At 35.5% G+C, this 16,225-nt stretch overlaps 2 protein-coding genes across 9 annotated transcripts in view; one reads left to right on the forward strand and one right to left on the reverse strand.

Annotated features, from left to right (window-relative positions):
* Positions 1 to 16,225, reverse strand: part of LOC125856358 (putative late blight resistance protein homolog R1A-3) — a 410,366-nt gene that overhangs the window by 335,686 nt on the left and 58,455 nt on the right. The gene's annotated exons all lie outside the window — the stretch shown is intronic.
* The window catches only part of LOC125856368 (zinc finger protein 4-like), a 66,180-nt gene that overhangs the window by 8,576 nt on the left and 41,379 nt on the right, over positions 1 to 16,225 (forward strand). The window lies entirely within an intron of this gene.

The raw sequence follows: 16,225 nt of genomic DNA on the forward strand, positions 1-16,225 counted from the left end.
TGACACATGGGACATTGTTTCATGTCCTTCAAATGTCCGCCCTATTGGATGTAAGTGGGTTTATTCAATCAAACTTCATTCTGATGGAACTCTTGATCGGTACAAAGCTCGATTGGTTGTTCTTGGTAACAGACAAGAGTATGGGGTGGACTATGAGGAGACTTTTGCACCCGTAGCCAAAATGACTACGGTACGAACTATTATTGCCATTGCTGCTTCACAAAACTGGTCTCTTTATCAAATGGATGTCAAAAATGCTTTTCTCCATGGTGATCTTAAAGAAGATATTTATATGAAACCTCCACCTGGTTTGTTCTCATCGCCTACATCAGATGTATGCAAGTTGAAGCGGTCTTTGTATGGATTAAAACAAGCTCCAAGAGCTTGGTTTGATAAGTTCCGGTCTACTTTGCTACAATTTTCTTTTGAGCAGAGCAAATATGACTCATCTTTGTTTCTTCGGAAAACATCTACAGGTTGTGTTCTTCTTTTGGTGTATGTAGATGACATTATTATCACAGGAACTGATTCTTCACTAATCACTTGCCTCCAACAGCAGCTTAAAGATTCTTTTCATATGAAAGATCTTGGTACTCTTACTTATTTTTTGGGTTTGGAAGTTCATAATGTTGCTTCAGGTGTATTTCTAAACCAACACAAATATACTCAGGATCTGATTTCTTTGGCTGGTCTTCAAGTTTCCTCCTCCGTAGATACTCCACTGGAAATGAATGTCAAGTATCGTCATGAGGAAGGCGATCTTCTTCCTGATCCAACTATATTTCGACAATTAGTTGGGAGTCTAAATTACCTTACTATTACTCGGCCTGATATCTCTTTTGCAGTTCAACAAGTTAGTCAATTTATGCAAGCTCCCCGTCATCTCCACTTGGTGGCTGTTCGTCGCATCATTCGGTACCTTCTAGGAACATCTACTCGTGGATTGTTCTTTCCAAGTGGTTCTCCTATTCGTCTTAATGCTTTTAGTGATTCTGATTGGGCGGGATGTCCTGATACTCGTCGTTCAGTCTCTGGTTGGTGCATGTTTCTTGGAGAGTCATTGATATCTTGGAAGAGTAAAAAGCAAGATCGTGTGTCAAAATCTTCAACAGAGGCTGAATATCGATCCATGTCTACTGCTTGCTCCGAGGTTGTATGGCTTCGTGGATTACTTGCTGAGATTGGATTTCCCCAATCTCATCCTACTCCTTTCCACGCTGACAATACAAGTGCTATTCAGATTGCTACTAATCCAGTTTTTCATGAGAGGACCAAACACATCGAAGTGGATTGTCATTATATACGAAGCTGTAGATAAATGAGTCATTACTCTTCCACATGTGTCCAGTGATCTTCAAATAGCTGATGCGTTTACAAAATCCATGGCACGGCAATGCCATCAGTTTCTAGTAGGCAAATTGATGCTTCTTGATCCACCAACATCAATTTGAGGGGGGATGTTAGCATGATAGACAACTAAATGATTGTATATATTAATGTAATTATATAGTGATATAAATTAGCATGATCATATACATTTGTTGTAGAATCATATGAATAAATATTATGATAGAATAGCTGATTTGGAGGGATAGCAAGGCAGATTTAAGGGGATTCAATGGCAGATTTGTATAGATAGAATAGCTGATCTTTAGGGATAGGAATGGTGGATCTTTAGGGATGTGTAATCTTTATTTTCTCTATATAATGGAAAGACTCTCTTACTTTGAGAGGCATTCAGCTGAAAATTGACAGATCTTAGGAATTCGAGGCTTTCTTTCACCATCCCAATTTCTTTCTTTATCATCATAATTGAATAGACATTGGAAATGAGCAAATCATTTAAATGTCTGAGTAGAAGATTCATGAAAAGGAAACCGTCATCCATAGGAAAGCGAAGTTGAGATGACTCTGGAGCTTTCAAAAAAACCTGCCTAATATCTCCCTTCATTTGTTCAATTTCTTGCAACAAGTCTGTGTCGTTGGAGAAGAATGAGATAGTTTTGAAGAATCCTTGGAGATGCTTTTAGGATTTACTTCACAAACCCCTGTAGTTTTGTTGACCTTGATTCTTTCATGAGTTTCAAAGTAGAAATGTATAGAACCTCCAACTCAAGAGGAATCATATCGATGAGTAAAGAAGTGATCTTGTAAGAGCATTGTGAGACTCTATAGTCATCATAATAATACTCATTAACAAAATCTTCTTTATACTTTCCAGTCCAAAGATCAAAATATAATTGTGTTACTCTATGTACTATCATTTGGAACCAAGGATAGAGATATTTAGTACATTTTTTGTTATCCGCAAGGATAGGATAGAAATGTCTGAATACTTGCTGAAGAATCTTGTAGTCACTCATCAGCGGGAGAAGCAAATTAGCACGATACATTGGTAGATCATGGAGGTGTTTGAAGAGGTATTCAAACATTTTTTCCTCTGTTATTTTCTCCAAACTTGAATAACTTTTCATCTCTTCCAGCAGCAGTGGGGCGAGACCTTCCATGTTGTATATCACTAGGATTAATCTATCTTCATCTTCATAGAAAAGTGAGGAAGTAAGTTCATCGAACTTTTCTATATTCATGGACATCCTGTCATAAAAGTCATCCAAACTCGAATTCCCAAACAGAACAAATGTTCTTAGGAATCTCAATTCCATTCTTAGCATTTCAATGTCATCCAAATTTGAATCAATGAATTCTTCTTCTTCATTCTTTATTTTGTTCAAGCCATTCAAGAAATCATCAATATGATTGTTGATTCTTCTTCTTTCTTCCTTGAATGGAAGCTGCTAAATTAAAAAACAATCATTAGTCGGGATATATTAGTGACATATTTTGTTATTTAGTAACACAACTGTAGTCTAGGGAGGTAACGATGAGTTTTCCATGAAATTAATTATTGGTTGATAGTATCCCGTAAGTTGTGATGTGATTGAATCGTTGAGACTAGTGAATTATGTAAATTTGATTGTGAATATTGATGATCCTTAGTTGTTGGGTTTATTTATAAACTCATATTATATATTTTTTTTCATACATATTCATATCCCTCTTATTGTTGGATGATAATTATTGGTTGATATTATTCATTGAGCAATTTGTAAGATTCTGTAACATCCGGCAATTTGAAATAACTATGAAGAGGCTTAGAATTGGAAATAGTCATTTTTTGGAAAGAATTTAAAAATCTGGAAATTTGGTTGTGTGGGAAAAAGTGAGTTTTTGGCCAACTTTGAACAGTCATAACTCCTAGATCGAGATGATTTAGGTGTAGTTCCAGTTATGTTTGCGAAGCTCGTGGAATGATCTTTCCAACGACGCCGAGTTTGCTTGATTCCAAGTTCGTATGAGTGAGTTATGCCCTTTGAAAGTTGTGCAGTTGGCAGGGAAGTCCGTTTTAAGGGTATTTTGGTCTTTTCCCTAACCAATTCTTTTGGTTATATTAATGTGTTAGACTGATTTTTAGGTCAGTTTTTCCCTTTTTAAAAGAGTGAGAGTGAGGGTTTATGAGTGAAGAGGAGAAGAAGAGGAGAAAGAGACGATCAAGCAAGGATTCGTCAAAGATCGTCGTGGATATCGTCGGGGGTGATCCCTACTAGGTATGTGAGATCATAGTGTTGGGTTGGTTCATTCCCCCACACGTCAAACTCGTTTTAATTCCGAGAAAAGATTTGGTTGTGTTTGTTGAAGATTTGGTTGTGTTTGTTGAAGATTTGGTTGTGTTTGGTGAAGTCTTGTGGTTGTGTTGAAGTTCTTGTTGATTTGGGACATGTTTCTGGTTGTATTTTCGAGTTGAATCCATTGTACATTAAGGGTTTTAATGATCCCAAGTGTTTGGGGAAAGAACCTTTGAAGTTAAGAGGGTTTAGAGTTGGAAAAATGAAGGAGGAAAATCGGGCTGCTTGCATGAAACAAGTCCGTGTCGCGGCCTTGTTCCCTCTGTGAACAAAATCTGCTCCGCGTCGCCGACAGGACGCGGACTCCACTGTTTTCAGAATTTAATTTCGTAATTTTTCTTAAGTTTGGCTGTCCTAAATCATTCCTAAACATCATGAGGTCCTTCCAAACACAAAATCATAATCCTTGAATCCATAATTCAATTCAAAGATCAATTAAGAGTCAATTCAAGTAAGAGTTAAGATCAGAGCCAAGAGTCTAGTAAGAGAAGTTCATTTCATGTTTTTGTGGGTCTTTTACAAATGTTTTAACTTTGTTTAAAGCTCAAGTTTCAAGTTAAGTAAAGAGTATAGAGTTTCAAGTTAAGTAAAGAGTATAGAGTTTCAAGTTAAGTGAAGAGTTGAGTTCTTTTCTCAAAAAGTTATTAGGGACCTAAGTATTCCCAAACAAGTTTATAAATGTTTTCACATTTGAGTAAGAAAGGAACAATGATTTCCAAAAGAGCCGTTGGGCTAGTTTTCAAGAAAAGGGAACATCGATTCCAAGTGAGCCTTTAGGCTAGATTTTGAGCAATTATCTCAAACTAAAGAAAGATGTGTTTAAAACACTTATGAGCCAAAGTATTTTTGGGAGTAGTATTGAGCACTGAATTGGGGACGCGAGTTCATATTAACTCAACTCTCCATAAGAACCATGTAGCCAACATGGGACTTGACGGGTCGTTCTTTTTAGATGATCACGTAAGATTAAGCTAGTGAATCCATTAAGTTAAAGTAAGGTCCTATATCATGGCAAGGTATAGGATGGTCCTTAGGCAACGTCAGGTAAAACGTTGTATCATCACTAGGGCTCATAGTGGTGGTTGTCGGTTAAAGAACCTCCCACAAAAGTTATATTACTTTTATATAAGTAAAGTTGAGTTTGTTATTGCTTTATCCTTAACGAACTAAGTTTTTTACACTGTTTTTCAAGATTTATATATATTGCATGTGTCTTATTGCATTATATTGAGTTCGGTTATTCATGAGTCGAACAGCGCCAAGGTAAGTGTTCTCCTGTACTCCTTTTAAGCTTGAGTTGTGGTTTAGCTTTCCAGCTCGCATACTCGTACATTCCATGTACTCATGCCAGTTGGCCTCTATCTTATTATGACACAGATGCAAGTACTCAGGATCAGCATCCAGCATGCCGTTGATCCAGCTGAGCACTCCAGAGTCAGTGTGAGCCTCTTTGCATTCCGGAGGACTCAGTTATTTTGGTTGCTTAAGTTTTGCTTTATTAGGATGTTGCGGGGTCTGTCCCAACATCTATCTTAGTGTTATAGAGGTTTTATAGATAGACAGTCAATCAATTAGTTTTGAGTCTCTCTTTTATGTATATATAAATATTCTATTTTGAGACTCGAGTTGCCTTTTTGGGCCAGATTTTTATCAGTTAAGTTGTTGTATGACCTTTCATTGTCTTGAGTTATTCTGTTGAGTTAGGTTTCCGCTGAGTTAAGAAAGCCAGGCCAAGGGTTAGCTTGGGGCCAGCAATGGTCTCCGAGTACTGGTCCCGCCCAGGGTGTAGGCTCGGGGCGTGATAGATTCATATTCTTATCATGCCGATGAGAAATGGTTCCGGCAAGTGACATCATGCAAAACCGATGGAAAATGATTCCGGCGAGTGGTATTGTGCCGATGAGAAATGATTCTGGCAAATGCTATTGTGCCAGTGAAAAATATTTCTGACACGTATACAAATCTCATCCCTTGGTCTCAACAATCTGACAGAAGAAGCGGGTGTATACCAATCGTCGGTCATTGTATTGCATTATACATTTCATCTATATTGCATTTCATATTGATTTGGCATTGAATGGTTGAAATGATTGTGAACTGATTTGACTTGATACATTTGAGACATCTTATAATATCATCCGTGGTGTAATTGATAGTTTGGGAAAAGTATATGTTTTAATTGTTATGTTGACATGATTTATTTTATGATGTAATTACACTTTTAGAAAAAGAAAACTTCCATTCTTTCATTTCTTATCGTGCATATATGGTTCACTTTAATATCTAATTATTTTTTATTATTCTCTCATCCATTGTGAGGATACGTCTCTAATTTGTACGCAAGTTATGAGAGATGATGTTACATGGTGTGGTTCGAGGCGTTATGATTTGGTTAGCAAAATGACCAGATAATAGAAATGGTGATATTGAGGATGTTGACATAGTATGGATAGTTCGTTTGAGGTGTGATTTGAACAAGGATGTTTTAATTTTTTACAATTTATTGCGACAACCTCATGACACAATGGTACTTATGATAAGTCGACAATTCAATATTGAAAGGGTATAATATGGATGTTATGAATACAACTGTAATCTTGGAAGGAACAATTGATTAGATAAGAGCATAATGATCATGATTAGACTACGATGAAAAGTTGAGGAATAACAAAAATATGAGGGTGATCATTTATGATGAAGTATTAGATGGTAGGACTTAGCTTGTTATAAGATATGTATGAAAGACTTTGTTTCTTACCTTTGGAGTGGAGGTATACTAAGAAGAATTCAAATAGTTCGAATTGGATTATACGATACAATGGTAAAATATCTTATGAAGGGAGCCACAATAAAGACTAAGTATAAAATTGTATGAGATTATGAAGCTAAGTTAAGTGTTAATCTACTAGAACACTTAAAGTAGTGATTAAATGGTAGATATTTGCATATTCAACCTGTGAGATGTCTTTCGGAAGTTAAATTGAGGAACAACAATATTAGTTGAAATTAATGGAAAACATGATTTGATTTTGGGCAAAGATACTTGTATAAAACTATGTGAGAATATTCATAGAGACATGTGTATAATGGTAAAGGATCGGCATACAATTCATGGACTAAGTTGTGGTGGTTGGAAATATTATCTCGACAAATAACTGACTCTATTGAAGTAACCAAGATTGTTCCAAGTATTGTTCAGTATGCTCTCAATCTTCTATAGTTTTATTTTGATCATGGATCTACTTCGTTTTATGTATCTTCTTTCAGATTTGAATATATTCTGTGACTCTCCTCTGTTTTTGTAAGTATCTCGACACCCTAAGATGATTCTTAGTGGCGATTACATCAATCTCAAGTTATTGATCTGATAGAACAAGACATTTGGGATAGACTTCATTACTTTGAATATGATAGACTTCGACATCATGTTGAATATGGATTAAATTTTTCCCTTGTCATTCAATTTCAGACTGTTATGTCAAGACAAATATCTTAGTTTTGTTGGATATTCCTAAATTGAAGTTACATGACACTCTCACTATCTATCTAAGGAAATATAGTATCATTTTCAAAGGCTTAATGCATATGGTTCTGAGACATGAATGTGACAAGTATTATGTGAATTGATGGAGAATAAGGAGTTAAAGAGGATATATCATTTTGAGGGATGTGTCGCGCGCCACGATAAATATTGTAATTCAAGGGAAATGTCGTATGCCACAATGGTTTCTATTTTCGGAGGACGTGTTGCACGCCGTGACAGATGCATAAACAAACATTTCCTCCTTGGGTCCTGAACTGAGAGACAACAGGTGTGTATCATTAGATCATACATGTATCAGCATACTCGACATTGCATCTCATTGTATCACATATCTTTATCATTGTAAACTTGTGAGTGTTTTTCTATGGAACTTGTATTGATGAACATTATCATGTGTATTGTTGATCTGAAATTGTCGGAGTGTTGTCATTGAGCTATGAGCTATGTAAATTGTAAACTGTTAGGTTGGACTGATTTTATGCAGGTTGTAGTTATGGAAGTTTGGTTGGAGTGTAAGGAGTACCCGTGTTCTATATTCTTAGATTTGTGTTTAGGAGTTTGCTTGCTGAGTACCATGTGGTTTGGTACTCATCCCTTGCTTCTACATTTGTGTAGGTTACAAGCTCGGCTCTTCGTGATACTCTCTATCCTCTTCTTGTCTGAGGCTTCCTATGGAGATTTGTGAGGTGGCTGTTTGTCATCTCAGCAAACCTGCTTACTTCTATTTATGATTTTATTTTGCTTTAGAGACAATATCATTTGAGACTTTTGTTTTCTTTCAAATCTATTGTACTACATTAGAGACTTGTGCACGTGACAACCATGTTTTGAAAATTTAGTTAAGTTGACTTATTATTCGTATTATTATTTGTTATTAAACTTTTATTTATACCTTATTTTCACACTTTATCGTAATGGTTGGGTTTTAAGCTGGTTTGTCTTGGTGGAATAAGACGAGTGCCATTACATCCATTTTTGGATCGTGACATTCTACTTAAACTCATAAAATGTGATATATCTTTTGTTAATTAAAGTGAATGAACATGAAAATAACAATGTATCCATCGTGCACAAGATTAACAAATATAGGCATGCTTGAGCGCATATTGTTAACGTGACAAAAGTAAATCATATTTCTTATACTTGTATGAAGTTTGTAGAATTAGATAGTTTAATTACTTATGATATGTTTATCTTAATTAGATGATTTCAAAAAAATATATAAATATTTAATTATTGAGTTTAAATTTATTTACATTTTGCCGACAAACCTTTTCAAGAGTCAATAGTCACAAATATTTTAATGAATACCGTTAGCTTTACTTGTACTATTTTTGACTTTTCTGTTAAGTGTCATATTTGAAATGAATCACAATCATAAATTATTTTATGATCCACATGACATTAATCAAAGAGGTCATTGAATATTACTTGCGGAATATACTAGACTGGCAGCAAAATGATTGTATATGCCTCTATACCATCATATATCATATTATTATATATTATATAATAATTCTTTTGTCTTTCAAGCAAATATTATGAAATACCTCTTAGATTTTAAGTTCAAAGTTGGACTACGAAAATGCCCTCCATTAATTCTTTAATAAAACAAATACCTTACAAGCTTTTAAAATCAAATAAATAATGACAATCAAACTAGACCAAATACATGATTAGAAGTTAAAACTTATCATTTTTCACTTTTTAATGAGGTTTAATAGTTAGTCTTTTTATCTTTAAAGCCCATACAATATTGAATAATTCTTTTGTCTTTCAAGCAAATATTATATCAAGAGCATTTACGTTTAAAAAATATAAATATGAATTTTATAAACAAGATAAATAAAAAAAAGTAAATACAAATCAATAGAAAAATGGGAGTTGTATAGCCACAATAGATGAAAAGGAAAATCATTCTTTTATATTCATTTGAATTGATTTCCTCTTTTATTGATGTCTTTTCTTTTAAGTTTTTAAATACATTTCTATAATATAACTCTTTATGTTCTTCATTTTTCATTCTTCGAAAAATAGGAGGTAGATTTATTAACAATTTTTTGGTTCCATTTCGTCAATACAATCATATTCATCTACAAAATCAGGTAAAATTGATCTTTTTCTCTTTTACTTTCACATTCACTCACAACTTTTGATGTACATAGTTGTTCCTTTATAAATTGGACATAAAATGTTAGTCCATTAGACTTTCTTATGAATTTTTTTATTTATCTGTTATTCTTTCTTATTTGAATTAATATATTGCTTTGTTTAACCTTTTTCATTTTGTATGCATATGATGATGACATGTATATATATATTTTTTAGTAAAAATTAGGCAAATGACATAGTATAAGAAAGAAATTACTTCCTTTCCCTACTCTTTCATTAATTACCAAAAATCCCTTTTTTTAGTGTTTTCGGATATATAATATAGCAGTGTGGATACTTAATATAGCAGCGCAGATACTTTAATTAATAATGGGCGGATACTTAAATTATTAAGTTGTTAGCATCACAAATACTTAATTAACGGGCGGATGCATAATATAGCAGCACGGATACTTTAATTAATAACGGGCGGATACTTAAACTAATAAAGTATCTGGTTAAGTTGAATTGGAGGAAAATAAGAGATTTTTGTATTTTAGTAAAAGAGTAGGGAAATATTGAGAATATGTAAAGAAGTTTTGTGTATTTAAGTAATTATTTTATTTTGTAAGTTAATTGGGCTGATATTACACATATTTTTTATACATAAATAAGAGGTCAAATGTGCAAGACACGTTTCCACAAGTAGTATTTGAATAAGCATTAGCATTGCCATCTAAAACATACTAATAATATTGTTACAAAAGTATGTAAAATAAAACTAATAATTGCTAGAAAAGTGACCAACTTAATTACTACTCCCTCCGTTCTTTTTTAGTTGTCATAGTTTTCTTTTTAAGAGTTAAACGATATACATTTTGACTAATATTTTAAGATATATTTTTATGAAAAAATTCCAATTTATAGTACTTTCACGATATAATTTTTGATTATCGAAAATTTATTTTATAATATCAAATGAATATAATCTAATTCAGCTCTGAAAATTAGTCGAATAGACTCTCGAAAAGCGCAACATAACAACTAAAAAAGAACGGAGGAAATTTTCTTTATGTCCAACAATAGTCGTCCACTATACTAAAATAGTTGTCCAACAATATTAGACCGATTTAAAAAATCAAAAAATAATTTATCTTTTGTGTCTATTTTACCCTTGCTACTAAATGTTATTTATCATCTAACACATTTCTCGAATTTAAAACATTAAATTTAATAAAGTTAAATAATAAAATAGTAATATTATCCTTCTTATCTTTTTAAAAATGTGTGCCGAATAAAAAATGTTTAACTATTGTTACAGAGAGTATTAGTTTGGACTTNAATAAAACCCATCCTCAATCCCCATTACTCCCCAACACAATTAGGAAAGTAGTCATGTGTAGTCTAAGAGTTTAACAAAGTTTAGAAGTCACTTGCCTCAAAACACTTCAACTAGTAACTCAAATTTGAGTTTTACCCTTCCGAGCACACTCCAAATCACCACAATCTATTCATAAATGGAATCCCACATAGGTAGCACAGTGGCAAAACACAAACAGCCAAGAATCTTCATGTGGTCAAAAGAAGGAGGTCTGCCATATAACCTTTCAAAAGGAGACATACCAACTAAAACAGTAGAAAGTATTCTATTAAGAACATAAACAGAAGCTTCAACACACAGCCCCCAAAACTTATCGAAAAAACTAGCTTGAAATTTTATTGCTCTGGCAGTCTCAAGAATGTGTCTATGTCGTCTTTCCACCACACCATTCTGTTGTGGTGTGTATGGACAAGAACTCTCATGAATGACACCATGAATTTCAAAAAGATCATTGCAATGATGATTGAAAAACTCAGTGCCATTATCAGATCTCACCCGTTTAATTTTTGTATCAAACTGAGTTGCGATGTCTATAAAGAATTGTTTAAGAACAGTAATCACATCAGATTTTAACCGTAATAGAAAAGTCCATGTCCACCTTGAATAATCATCCACAATTGTCAGAAAATACCTCATCCCATTAAATGTTTTTGTTTTATACGGACCCCAAACATCCATGTGCAACAATTGAAAAATACATGTAGATGTACTAGTACTATGTGGAAATGGTAGTCTAGTTTGTCTGGCAAGAGGACATACTTCACAACTTACCAAACTGAACTTATCTCCAAGACTATGAAAGAAAGGAATCTTCCTAAGAACACTCATAGGAACATGACATAACCTCTTGTGCCAAACAGCAACATCTGCTGGTGTTATTGCGAGACAACTTTGAGGTATTCTGCTCCCATCCCCTATTTGTGAACATATGGTGTATAGACCATTTTCCTCCTTACCAATCACCTTGACCTTCCCAGACAAGATGTCCTGAAATACACAATATTGTGGATAAAACGTAACAGAACAGTTCAAATCTTTTGTCACTTGGGAAATTGACATAAGGTTGAACTGAAAACTAGGTACACGCAAAACTTTTCTAAGAATATCACCTCCTCCAATATGACAGTCCCCAATATGTGACACTTTAGCAGAGTCACCAGTTGGAAGTTGAACATGACCTGCATTGTCTAATGGGCCTTTATTGTGTAAAAAGTTAGGATCACCAATCATATGATGTGAAGCACCAGTATCCACAATCCATTTCATGGAACTATCCTGGGTTAAGGAAAGGTTACCTGCCATGTTTGCAGCACCATGAGAGTCACTAATGGATGTCTGATCCAACATCCTGAGCAATTGTTGATGTTGGCCTGGTGTAAACATAGGTTGTGGCATAGGCTGAAAGGGGATGACATGTTGATACTGAGATTGCTGGAATGATGGAGGAGGCAGAGGAGGATAGTAATGTTGAGAAATAGAAGCTCCTGCACCTGCATCATATGTTGAGTTTCCAGCTACAACAACATCCCTTTTACCTTTGTAGTGAGGAGGATAGCCAATCAGTCTATAACAATCTCCTTTGAGATGTCCAGTTTTATGGCAAAAATCACATTTCAACAGTTTAAGACAATCAACCTTCAAGTGACCTTTCATGTGGCAAAAATCACATGAAGCATTGGGATTGTAAGCTTTCCTTGGCTTCTGAAGAGGTCTAGCAGTAAACATAGCAGTGAGATTTGGATTTTCTGGCATCATTATTCGACTTGAACTAGCAACCATCTTTTGGCTCTCATCTTGATTAACCATGGCATAAACCTGATTGATGGTTGGAATCTGAGGCATTAATAAGATTTGACTCCCAGTTTGACAGTAAGAATCATTCAGCCCCATGAGAAACTGCAACATTCTCTGAAATTGTAATTGCTCAAAAAACTCCTTAGATTTAGAACAAGTGCAAGAAGATGAGGGCATTATAGAATCATATTCATCCCAGAGGTCCTTAAGTCTGGAATAATACACTGAGACAGAGGAAACACCTTGAACAAGCGTGAATATCTCCTTGTGTAATTGAAAAATACGAGAACTATTAGCTTTGTTGAACCTTTCTTTCAAATCCTCCCAGATTAAGTATGCATCTGAGCAGTAGAGCACACCACTGTGCAAATCCTTGCTTACATTGCACAGGATCCATGATACTACTATGGCATTGCAACGATCCCACAAACGACTCAAATCACCAGGGAATTGATCGCGTTTCACTGTGCCGTCAATAAAACCAACCTTATTCTTCCCAAGCATGGCCAATTGCATAGCTTTACTCCACAAAGTGTAATTGTCAGTTCCAGTGAGCATAATTCCAACATTAAGCGACCCCGGTGCATCTGACGGATACAGAAATAAAGGATGCAGGTGATCTATGGTTGGAACCATCATAGATCCCGATTGTGTCCCTGCATCGCTCCCAGTGACTGCCATTGAAGATTATGAAGAAAACAGAAAGCGAAAAAAAAACAGAGGAAAAGAGAAAACCTTCTCGAATTTGATCTAAAACACCTAGAAATTGCAGAATCGATGAAGAAGAACTCTCGATCCAGTCCCCAATTGCTCTGATACCATGTTGAATCTATGAATCTAGATTGGAAACGTTATAGTTTAGCTAAGAACAGAATGAACTTTCCTGAGAGAACTCATACTTTCATACATTCTCAATGTGTGATACATGTATATATACAAGAGTGAAACTAACTCAACAAATTGTAACTAACTCTGACGCGTTTGTAACTAACTAATCTACTCGCATCACTAATACTGTAATGCATAATTATAACAACTAACAGCTCGACTTAACCACTCTAACTAAGGCACATTGACACATTTACTTAATTCCTTTACACCCCCCTTCAAGCTAGGTGCTATGAAGATGTTCTTCATCCCTAGCTTGGACATAAGGTGAGAGTAGGTTCCTTCCAAGTGCTTTTGTGAGAATATCAGCAGGCTGCTCTGTAGAGGGTATATGAGCAGTAATCAGTAGCCCATCTTGAACCTTCTCTCTAATAAAATGACAATCAATGTCAATATGTTTGGTCCGTTCATGAAAAACAGGATTAGCGGCAATTTGGAGTGCTGAGGTACTGTCTGAATACAGTGAAACAGGAAGAGATATGCTAGCACCAAGTTCTTGAAATAATCCAACAAGCCACACTATTTCTGCTACAGTTGAGGCCATAGCTCTATACTCAGCCTCTGCTGAACTTCTAGACACTGTGAGTTGTTTTTTTGACTTCCAAGATATAGGTGACTCTCCATGTTGAATTATATAACCTGTAATTGATCTTCTATCATTGATGCAAGAGCCCCAGTCTGCATCGCAAAATACTGTCAATACATTACTACCAGTAGATGATATTAGGATTCCCAAGCCTGGTTCAGACTTCAGATACTTCACCAGTCGTAGTGCAGCATTCATATGTGATTCTTTGGGAGAGTGCATGAATTGGCTAAGGCATTGTACAGTGAAAGAAATGTCTGGTCTGGTATTTGTAAGATACAATAGTCTGCCAACTAATCTCTGGTATTTAGTGGGATCAACAAGTAAAGGATCATTGTGTGCAGATGGTATATGGTCATCATATGTAGTTGTAGTGAGCTGCAAATTTAACTCCATTGGGGTTGATACAGGCTTTGCCCCTGCCAGCCCCATGTCTGCAATAAGCTCCAAGGCATATTTTCTTTGGTGTATGAGGATACCTGCAGCACTTCTAGCAAACTCCAATCCCAGAAAGTACCTCAATTCACCTAAATCTTTGATCTTAAAAGCATGTTGTAGGGCTTCCTTAGTCTCCTGTATCATGACAGAATCATTGCCTGTAAGCAATAGGTCATCAACATAGATGAGCACTATCACTAACTTGTCACCTTTTCTCTTAGTGAATAATGAATAATCTCTAGTACTTTGATGAAAGCTAGAATCAGTCAAGGTGGAGGTGAGTTTGATATTCCACTGCCTTGAGGCTTGCTTAAGGCCATAAAGTGACTTTAGGAGCTTGCAAACCTTAGTTCCTGTAGACTGACTGTAAAAACCATCAGGTAGACACATATAGACTTCTTCAAATAAATCTCCTTGCAAAAATGCATTATACACATCCAGAGGCGAATCCAGGATTTCAAGAAAACGGGTGTACCATTGTTTTAGAATTTCATTTTTTTTTTTGAAAAAACGAGTGTTATTAGTTACTAAAAGAAATAGAAGTGAATTGTGGCTGGCTGGGATTGAACTCAGGACCTTGGTGTTAAAATCTGGTTGTCAAACCAGTGAGCCATCTAGCAACTTTAAGAACGGGTTCAACAAGTGTTTATTTAGTATGTTCTTTAATAATTATACAAGTAATATATCGAGTTTAGTCGGAGGACCACGGGTTCGGGTGACCCAATTTTTACACATAAATTCGCCACTGTACACATCCATCTGATGTATATGCCAATGGTTAGCTGCTGCTAGAGAAATGACAGCCCTAACTGTAGCCATCTTGACTACAGGGGAGAAGGTCTCCTGATAATCAAAACCTTCTTTCTGATTGTATCCTTTTGCTACCAATCTTGCCTTAAACCTTTCTACTGTGCCATCAGCATTATATTTAATCTTGTAAACCCATTGGCAGCCTATAGGTTTCTTCCCCTTTGGTAAGTCGACTAACTCCCATGTTTTGTTGTCTTCCAAAGCTTGGATTTCACACTGCATGGCTTCTATCCATCTAGAATCTTGTGATGCTAATCTGTAAGTAGTAGGTTCTGTCTCAAGGGAGAACTTTGAAACAAAACTCTGGTATGCAGGAGATAGATTGGAGTAGTCTATATGAGAGGCAATAGAGTAGAGGCAGTGAGAGGAACCAAAAGCAACAGGTACTCGCAAGTAACACTAAACTAAGCTAAACTAGCAGCTACAAACAACTCCTTTCAATCCCAACCGAACCACCAAAACTTCATTCTAACAGCGAACCAACAACCTATACTACACAATTCATAATCAACAGATATATCCAACAGTGCCTCAACATCAACCTCATATCCTCATGTAAGAGCAAATAGATCATATATCACATGAAGAGGGGCAAATGGGTAAAATCCATACACCACAGGCAAAGATGAAGTCAAATGTGATGCAAATGCAATAATGATGTCATGTAGTCGTGATGCATGTCTGTCCTACGATACACATCTGTTGACGTAATCAGTCCGCGCTGAATACTCAAATCAGAACCCATGGGGGCCACACATGGACCATGTATCACTGCCGGAACCAGATCCCATCGGCATCCAAATCGCTAGCTGGAGCTAGTCCTTCTCATATATCTCTAGCCGGAGCTAGTCTCAATTGTGTCTCATATCCATCCATCCTCATATCAGTGTCTCAGAACTCATGCAACAGATAGTTCACACATGGGATGAATAATGAATATGCACATGTCATTAATCACAATCATATCACGATCACATCATAATATTACACATCATCTGTCTCAATCACAA

Source organism: Solanum stenotomum, chromosome 2, assembly GCF_019186545.1.
Source record: "Solanum stenotomum isolate F172 chromosome 2, ASM1918654v1, whole genome shotgun sequence".
Taxonomy (NCBI): Eukaryota; Viridiplantae; Streptophyta; class Magnoliopsida; order Solanales; family Solanaceae; genus Solanum; species Solanum stenotomum.